We start from the raw sequence: 10163 nt of genomic DNA on the forward strand, positions 1-10163 counted from the left end.
GTTCATGCCATTCTCCTGCCTCAGCCTCCTGAGTAGCTGGGACTACAGGCGCCCGCCACAATGCCTGGCTAATTTTTGTATTTTTAGTAGAGACGGGGTTTCACTGTGTTAGCCAGGATGGTCTCGATCTCCTAACCTCGTGATCCACCCACCTTGGCCTCCCAAAGTGTTGGGATTACAGACGTGAGCCACCACACCGGGCCTTAAATTTTTTTAATTATTATTATTATTGTTATTTTTTGAGTCTCACTCTGTCACCTAGGCTGGAGTGCAGTGGCACGATCTCGGCTCACTGAAACTTCCTCCTCCTGGATTCAAGCAATTCTCCTGCCTCAGCCTTGTGGAGGAATAGTTAAATATTACATGTGAACTCATTTGGATGTGGACAGAAACAATGGTCACCAAGTCTCAGAACAGGTTGTGTGAGCCCCTTAAGGCATTCATCCAGCACTGTTTCAGAGAAATTCCTATTTCAATCTATTCCTATATGTTAGTTATTGAAAAACAATAGATAATTGCAAAAACAAGTTGACCTTTTTGTGTTCCTTGAGCCCCGTCACGAAGGGCCCTTGTAACTGGACTTCATGCCAAACAACTCGTTACAAAAAGAGCTAGGGTCTCAGACTGCACGGAAGCTTCATGAGACCCCCTCCTTGTCTGCATGGATGAGTGGTCGACTCTAGATCCCAGGATGTTGCTTCCCAATTTGGTGGTGAATCCTCCACAGTCTGGTGAGTGTAAGTATCTTTTCCCTTCTCCTCTTCCCATTGCAATTTGCTTATTATAACAATATCCTTATTATATTGATTTTCTTATTATATCATTTCCTTATTATATCTGCATTGCCATTTACATGGGGTAAAGCTTGTTTACCCTTAAAAGTATTGTGCGGGTGCCTTTTCTTCTCCCCTCATGCATTTCCTGCACAGAACATTAGCCTCCCCAGTAGCTGGAACTACAGACGCCCGCCACCACAGCTGGGTAATTTTTGTATTTTTAGTAGAAACGGGGTTTCACCATGTTGGCCAGGCTGGTCTCAAACTCCTGACCTCAAGTGATCCTCTTGCCTCAGCCTCCCAAACTGCTGGGATTACAGATGTGAGCCACCGTGCCCAGCCTGAGTTTTATTTTTAAACATGCATCTTTGAACACTATATTTTGTCTGACATTACTAAACTTCATAAAAATTAAATAATAAAGTATGTAATTATGTCTGATGTTTCTAGTCCTTATGAGAATCATAAAATATTGATTGTAGTTGTCATTTGTTTACATTAACTATTTGATTGAAATAATACACCTGCCAGGTGCAGTGGCTCATGCCTGTAATCCCAACACTTTGGGAGGCCAAGGATAGGAGGATCACTAGAGGCCCAGGGCTCAAGACCAGCCTGGGCAACACAGTGAGATTCCATCTCTTCAAAAAATTTAAAAATTAGCCAGTCATGATGGTGTGTATTTGTGGTCCCAGCTACTCAGAGGCTGAGGTGGGAGGATCACTTGAGCCCAGGAGTTTGAGGTTGCAGTGGGCTATGATTGTGCCAATGCACTCCAGCCTTGGTGACAGAGCAAGACCTTGTCTCTGAAAAAAAAAAAAAAAGAAAGAAAAATAAATAATATACATAATTATACACAATTTTATCATTCTGGATGGACATTTCAATAGCTTCTAGTTGTTGAAATGTGTTGGCATTTGCTTTGTGATCAGATATGGCTGTAGTTTTTACTAATCTGTGTACTACGTGTTTGAAAAGAATGTGTATTCTACAACTGTTTGTTGAAGTCTTCAATCTGAGTATGTCCATTAGATTCAAATCTATATTAGTTTTATTGATTTATTGTTTATATTTAGAAGGTATGAGTACTTTGTTTTCAACAAAATTTTTACAATGAATATCGTTCATTTGAAAACATAGCCTTTATCTTACAAATCATCGTCCTTTGTTATTTTTACTATTTGTGACTGTGTTGCTGTGTGCTGTATCTGTCTGTCTGCTGTGAGAGGGATAGTGGTATAAATAAGCCAGGCAACTTCCTGGGGTTTTAATATTCAAGGAACAGAAAGCTGGTTTGGGGTACAAGAAAAAGGCTCTGCAGTTTCTCGGGATCATGTGGCCTGCATATAATAGGTATGGAAATGTCAAATGCGCATCTTTACTCCGGAGAGCAGAAGATATGTAGAAACCTGGCAGCTGCCTTATGCTGAGGAAAGCTGTTGCTATTGTACCTGCCCCTCTTACTGACTTTATAATAATGGATTGTCCCAGTGTTAAGTAATTGGTTTTGACCACTATTTTGTGTTGTTAAGACGTACTTTCCTTCCAGGGGGCATAGCTGTTTCTGGAAACAACACACTGTAAAATGCTTTTCTTAAACCATTAATAGTTGAGGAAATGTTGCCACTTGAATCTCCATCTCAGTAAAAGTGGGAATTGACATGGTGATGGTTGTACTGGATTAGAACCATGCCAGGCACCCAGGGTTTAATCTTCCTGGGCTGCATAAATCGAGCAGTTGTTTGTACTGTGATGCTTTGGGAGGCTTATTTATTTATTTATTGAGAAGCTTTGAGAGGCTTTGAGATTAAACTGCTGAAAAGGAATCTTGTTTGATTTCATGGCCGATGTTAAAATGGAAGAGTTGCTGTGCTTCTAATTGTAGCTCATGGAAGCTACTTACCAAACAGCCACATAAAAATAAACACATTTAGCTAAGAAAGAAAAGAAAGAAAGAAAGAAAGAAAGAAAGAAAGAAAGAAAGAAAGAAAGAAGGAAAGAAAGAAAGAGAAGGAAGGAAGGAAGGAAGGAAGGAAGGAAGGAAGGAAGAGGAAGTAGCAAAGTTTTTCACAGAATGTCTCACCTAGCAAAGAAAGAAAAAAAGAAAGAGGAAGTAGCAAAGTTTTTCACAGAATGTCTCACCCAGCAAAATATTTTGAGTGCATATGACTTGTTATGCACATCTATTGAGGCATTCATATATGTGTAACTTTATACATTACTGTGATTATTATTACTACCATAATATCAAAGTATTTTTCAGGTAAAATAAATGGACATTTAAATACTCAGCACATGGAACACTGAATTATTTCAAGCATTTCTTTTTTGAAGACACTTTCCTAGGAATTCAAACAATGCTAACCCCTAATATAAGTAACTTTTGATACAAATACACCAATATCTGCTGAAGACTATCTGGGGTATTTAAATAAGGCCTGAAAGGCTGTGGTAGAAGAAATATTAAAAGTGAGATGGAGGCTGGGTGCAGGGGCTCACACATGTAATTTCAGCACTTTAGGAGGCCAAGGCAGGCAGATCACGAGGTCAGGAGTTCAAGACCAGCCTAGCCAACATGGTGAAACCCCATCTCTACTGAAAATACAAAAATTAACTGGGCATGGTGGTTCATGCCTGTAATCCCAGCTACTTGGGAGGCTGAGGCAGGAGAATCTCTTGAACCCAGTCGGCAGAGGTTGCAGTGAGCCAAGATTGTGCCTCTGCACTCCAGACTGGGGGACACAGAGAGATTCCGTCTCAAAAAAAAACAAAAAGTGAGATGGATAGATTGGTAGGATTGAGTGGGACCTTCACAAACAGGGATTCCCAGAAACATCTTATAGATGGACTCCAGCTGTAGAAAGTGTTTCATCCATCCCTGTCACGATGAAAAAATAAGAACGTGGATTAATATCAATGTTTCAGAAACTTAAATGTTCCACTTAAAGTTCTTTATTTGGTGTTCTTTTTTTTCCCTGACATTACGTCAATACTATTTTTTTGGTGTTAAAATAGAAACATGATGATACTAGCTGTTTTTCTAATACATGTTTACTTGACAACACTAAATATGAACAGCCCTCTGTGATTTTATAAAATGCAGGAGCATTTTCTTTTTATATTAAATCCAGAACTTTAGGACCTGAGATGTTTAGAAGAGAGCCCAAGGGCACTAGGATTCTAGAACCTGGAGAGGAGGCAGGAGGTGAAGGCACCGATGGCCAAGTCCTGTCCTCCTGCCAGAGCTCCACTTGGGGATTGGTTGGTAGATGACCGAGGTCAACTGATTTTATTTGCTTTATTTTCAAACAGGAAAGGGAAAGATGAGAAGATATATTGTGTATCTTCTCACTGAACTCTAAAAAAATTGAGTACAATATTCATGGAATCACCTTATTTCAGGACCAGCCCAGCAGAAATCTAGGCAGTGATCTGATGTTTATTCCCAATCGTTTGGTTTTTATATGTAGGGATTGGGATGGTCCTTTGCATTTACAGGCAATACGTTAATTCCTTTTCAAATATCTTCATTTAACACGGCTAACTGAAATGCTCAACACTCCAGTGAAGAAGAAACCACAAATGATGAACAAATGTCTTGTCACTCTTTCAGATTCAGAAATTTTGCTTGAAAAAAGTTTCAAGAAACTAATTTAGGAAAGAAACCTCTGCCAATAACTCTAGAGAGTTTGAATTGGTTGCCTTTATTCCTAACACTATGATGTTTTGGGATAGGAACTAATAGATGGTATTTTTTCTTTACCATTGGTAGTATATCATTTACAGCAGATGTTCCTGACTCAGGATAAAATGTAACTGGCAGCCAGAGTCACCCACCAGCTCCTGAGGAAAGGGCTCAACCTTGAGAACATCTGGCTGGCTTCAAAAAATCACACAAATACAAGATGATGCTGAGGATAAGACAAGTGGTTTTGAGAGAGGAAAACCTTTAAAAATATTTGGAAGAGTCCTGAAGACCAATAAAATAAAGACACTGGAATACTTGATGGACACCAGAGAGCAATTTAACACTGAAATGAAAGCAACATGTTGCACCTGAACATTGAAAAAAGCCCACGTGTTAAGAGGAAGAAGAAATATGCAATTCACTGCAATAAATATTGAATCTTTAAAAAACAGAAGGAACATGAAAACTAAAGGACACTGGGCCACAGCAAATAAGGTGGCGGCAGCTATCCCATAATCATTCCATGATCTCCATGATTGTAAAGTGTGTATGCCACCTGAATTTATTCTTAGACCTTCTCTCAAAGATGTCTGCATTCAACACAGGCAATAACTGCAGGTAATAGTAAAGAATGCTTCAGGCATTATAGAGGAACAGACTAAGTGTGGGAAAAGGAAGAACTAGTCAAAATTGCTAATAAGGCTGGGTGCAGTGGCTCATGCCTGTAATCCCAGCACTTTGGGAGGCTGAGGCAGGCCGATCACCTAAGGTCAGGATTTTGAGACCAGCCTGACCAATAGGATGAAACCCCATCTCTACCCAAAATACAAAAATTAGCTGGGCGTGGTGGCATATGCCTATAGTCCCAGTGACTCGGGAGGGTGAAGCAGGAGAATCGCTTGAACCCAGGAGGTGGAGGTTGCAGTGAGCCGAGATCATGCCCATTGCACTCCAGCCTGGGCAACAGAGCAAGACTCCACCTCAACAACAACAACAACAACAACAACTGCTAATAAACATTTTAACAAGAATATTTCAGGAAGTGAATGAGTTGTGTTCATCTTCAAATGTGTGAAAAATTATTCAGTGAAAAGATGGGCAGCTTAGTCTTCTGTTGCTCTAGACACTATCACCAGGAGCACTGGGTAGAAATAGTAAAACAATCAGAGCAGTACCTACAGGGAATGTGTATTCTGCAGTCAACATAATTGTTGGAGTTGTTAGAGAGGTTACTAGTGTGTGGAGAGAAGTATGACGAAAGTCCAGTAATGAAGAGTTTTGTTTTGTTTTAGCAGAGATGACTAAGTGATAAGAAATTCATTTGATGCCTGTGTAATGGGGCATTTTGCTATAATGTAAGCTGTTATAATCAGATTTTTCTTGTTCATAAATTGGCAAAGCATCATATTAGATATCTTAGATTACTGAAATCTTAAAAAATTAATCAGCCTAATATTTTTAAATGCATTTCTTTTTGAGTTTACTTTTAGTTGAATTTTGAGATTTGTTTCAATCATTATTGGAATTTTGTAGATGTCTTCTCATTTCCCTAGGGAATGCCTTTGTGTCCAAGAACAAGAAACATAACCAATAAAGAACGATACACCCCTAGTTTTCCTATATTAGTAGAAAACCATTTAAAGGAGATGAAAATGGAAAGAAGATCATGAAAAAAATAAAACTCCAAAAATGGAGCTACAAAACCGACTTCTAGGTCCAAGATCAATGAAAGTAGAATACCGAAGTCTGGAAGGAACTATACGTTGTCCCTGACTTACGTAACAGAGAAGAAAGCTGGGAAGAAAAGTGTGGGCAACCTCCCCACAAAAGACCAGATTAAAAGCCAGGAAGAAGGCTGGGCATGGTGGTTCATGCCTGTAATCCCAGCACTTTGGGAGGCCGAGGCGGACGGATTGCTTGAGGTCAGGCGTTCGAGACCAGCCTGGCCAACATGGTGAAAACCTGATTCTACTAAAATTACTATATATATATATATAGTAATATATATAGTAATTATATATAGTATATATACTCTATATATAATTGTTATATATAGTATATATACTATATATAATTACTATATATAAGTATACCATATACACACACATACTATGTACTATATAGAGAGACAGTATACTATATATATACACAAATATATGCATATATATAGTGACAGTATACTGTATATATACACACACATACACACACATATTTTATATATATATAATTTATATATATAAATATATAAATTATATATATAAATAGATATAAATTATATATATAAATAGATATAAATTATATATATAAATAGATATAAATTATATATATATAAATATATATATATATTAGCCCTGTGTAGTGGCTCATGCCTATAGTCCTAGCTGCTCAGGAGGTCAAGGCAGGAGAACTGCTTGAACTCAGGAGCCAGAGGTTGCAGTGAGCCAAGATTGTGCCACTGCACTCCAGCCTGGGTGACAGAGCGAGACTCAGTCTCAAAAAAAAAAGTGAAACCCCATCTCCACTAAAAATAAAAAAAAAAAAAAAAATAACTGGGCTTAGCAGCGGACACCTGTAATCCTAGCTACTTGGGAGGCTGAGGCAGGAGAATCGCTTGAACCCGGGAGGCAGAGGTTGCAGTGAGCAGAGATTGCGCCACTGCACTCCAGCCCGGGGAACAGAGCAAGACTCTGTCTCAAAAAAGAAAAACAACAACAACAACAAAAACAACAGAAAAGAAGTAACTCAAAATGTTTCAAAGAAGTAAGTCAAAATGTTTTTCTTTCTTTTTCTTCTCTCTTTCTTTCTTTTTTCCTTCATTCTTTCTTTCTGTCTCTCTCTCTTTTCTATTTTTTTTTTTGATGGAGTCTCGCTCTGTTGCCCAGGCTGAAGCGCAGTGGCGTGACCTTGGCTCACTGCAACCACTGCCTCCCGGGTTCAAGTGATTCTCCTGCCTCAGCCTCCCGAGTAGCTGGGACTACAGGCGTGTGCCACTACACACGACTAATTTTCGTATTTTTAGTAGAGATGGGGTTTCACCATATTGGTCAGTCTGGTCTTGAATTCCTGACCTCGTGATCCACCCACCTCGGCCTCCCAAAGTGCTGGGATTACAAGCATGACCCCCTCCGCCTGGCCTAGCACCTTCTAGTTCTAATTAGGCTGCATCCATGAGGGTGCAAGAACTGTCTCTGGAAACAAGCAGTAATTAGGATGAGAAAAGTTGTATTTTATGGGGTTATGCAGTGGTGAGCTTTGTTTGATCATTTAATGGGGGAAAACATGGAAACTCATGCCCCCTAAAACGTTTATATAATAGTATCCCTGCATTGAATTTTTCTACTTCAGACTTCGCCCATGCGATTTAGAGTTGCTGTCCTATGCTTTTATGTTGCTTTCCCAGTTTCTCTATTTCCATCAGCAGCTGATATCTTTGTAGATGCTCTAGAGCAGAGGGCTCAGTCTTCTCAATCTTGCGGTCCCTTTACACTCTTAAGAATTATTGAGAACCACCAGGAATTTTTATTAATGTGGATGGGTTATATCTAGCTGTATTTATATATTTTAAGTTAAGGCTAAGGAATTTAAAAATATTCATTTATTGATTCATTTTAAGATAGTGATGCACCTATTTCATGCTAGCACCAATAACTTATTTTTATGGAAAAAAAACAACAAAATGAAAACAGCGCTTTAGTTCACATTTTTGCAAATCTCTGTAATACCTGGTTGAAACGGAGACAGTGGGAGTCTCCTCACTGCTTCTGCATTTGCAGAACCACACCCCACACTCTTGGGAGCATGAGAATGAGAAGGGCAAGTAACACACAGGGTCATTAGATAAATGGTTTTGACCTCATAGACTCCCCTGAAAGGAATAGGAAGTCCTCAGGGGTCCCCTCAACCGAGGGCTCCCTGATCAAGGGAGCCAAGCTCCAAGGGTTGCTGGGGAGCTGGAGGAGGTGAGATGGGGCAGCCAGGAGGTTGTCACCAAAAGCGTGTTTAGGCTCCATTCACTTCACCCCAGGTGGCCTACTGAGCCCATATGCCCACCAGCGCAACTGAAGCAGACCTCGATAGAATCCTGTGTAGAATTATTTTAGGATTCACCCATCTTGGCATGCACAAGGCATTTCAATTGAAGAATGTTTTCTAATAACAAAACATTGTAAACCGAAATGTGTGGCAATAGTAATGATTAAGTAAATTACGGTTTCCCGAAGCCCAGTGCTCTGCAGCCATCAAACAGAGAGTAAAAGCGAGAATGTGCTCAGTGGAGATAGCCTCAGGATATTTAAAAGCAGAGAACACAAAGTATAGAATCGTGTTGTGTATGTTATGACCTTTTTTTCTGTGCTTTTGAAAAAGAGAATACACGTATAGCAGGAAAAGACACACCAAACTACTTTATATAATTGGTTGTGTTTGTGTTTGGTAAGATGTATGCACTGAAGAGGAAGGTTCCGATTTTTTTTTTTTTTTTGAGACAGGCTGGAGTGCAGTGGCGCGATCTCAGCTCACTGCAGCCTCGATCGCCCGGGCTCAAGCGACCCTCCCACCTCAGCTCTCCCAGTAGCTAGAACTACAAGCGCGCCACCACGCCTGGCTAATTTTTTGTAGAGCTGGGTTCTCTCCAGGTGGCTCAGGCTGGTTCTGAACTCCCGGGCTCAAGGGATCCTCCCGCTTCAGCTTCCCAAAGTGCGGGGATTACCGGCGTGAGCCACCGCGTCCCGCCTGTTTTTAATTTTTAGCAGTTTTAAATCTTCTGGCAATGAGTAACGTTATAGTGTCCCAGGTGTTTGGTCCTTTAAGAAAAGGATGGCAGGACGGGTTATCTCGGTAGGAACGTGTTCCACCTCCGCCCTCCGCCAGCCGCCCTCGCCGGGGATGCACCCAGGTGTTTTCCTCCGGATGAAGGAAGGGTTCGCCCGCGGACACGCCAGCCCCGCCCCGGGAGCCCGGTTTTCCCGCCCACGCCCTGCGCGCCCTTCCTATTGGTCCCATGCCGCGCTTTCTCGTTCAATCGCAGCGCTTAGCGCCAGAATTTGAATCTAAGTTTTCGTTTGAATTGGGCGGGAGCGCCGGGCTGGAAGAAGGAAGTGGCGGGCTGACGCGGCGGGCGGGTGGGAGGACTCGGCGGCAGCCGCTAGAGCCGGGCGCCCGGGGACGTAGCCTCTAGGGCCACCGGGTCCCCGTCAGGGGCGGCGGCGGGAACAGCGGGGACTGCAGGCCAAGGCGGAGCGAGCGCGGCCCCGCGGGCTGCGGCCCGGTGTGTGCGGAGCGTGGCGGGCGCAGCTTACCGGGCGGAGGTGAGCGCGGCGCAGGCTCCTCCTGAGGCGGACTTTGGGTGCGACTTGACGAGCGGTGGTTCAAGTGGCCTTGCGGGCCGGATCGTCCCAGGTGAGCTGCGGCCGGGACTCCTGGGAGCTGTCCGGGGTCGAGGGCTGAGCCGCGGGGACCCCCCGACCTCTGCGGGGACGGGCAGGGGACAGACGCGCGGCCTTGGCCCCACTCCTCCTGGGCTCTGGCGAGGGCGTCTCGGTGGAAGCTCCCAGGAGGCGCAGGCGCAGGCGCTGGCGACAACACCCCAGCCGCGGGACTTTGGGGCTCTGGGGGCGCCGGGGGCTGCGGTCGGATCATCCTGGGGTCCCCGATGGCTAGCTGCGGTGTGCGCTTCTGTGGCCGGGGATAGGCGAATTGGG

This window comes from Nomascus leucogenys, chromosome 3 (assembly GCF_006542625.1).
Source record: "Nomascus leucogenys isolate Asia chromosome 3, Asia_NLE_v1, whole genome shotgun sequence".
Classification (NCBI taxonomy): domain Eukaryota; kingdom Metazoa; phylum Chordata; class Mammalia; order Primates; family Hylobatidae; genus Nomascus; species Nomascus leucogenys.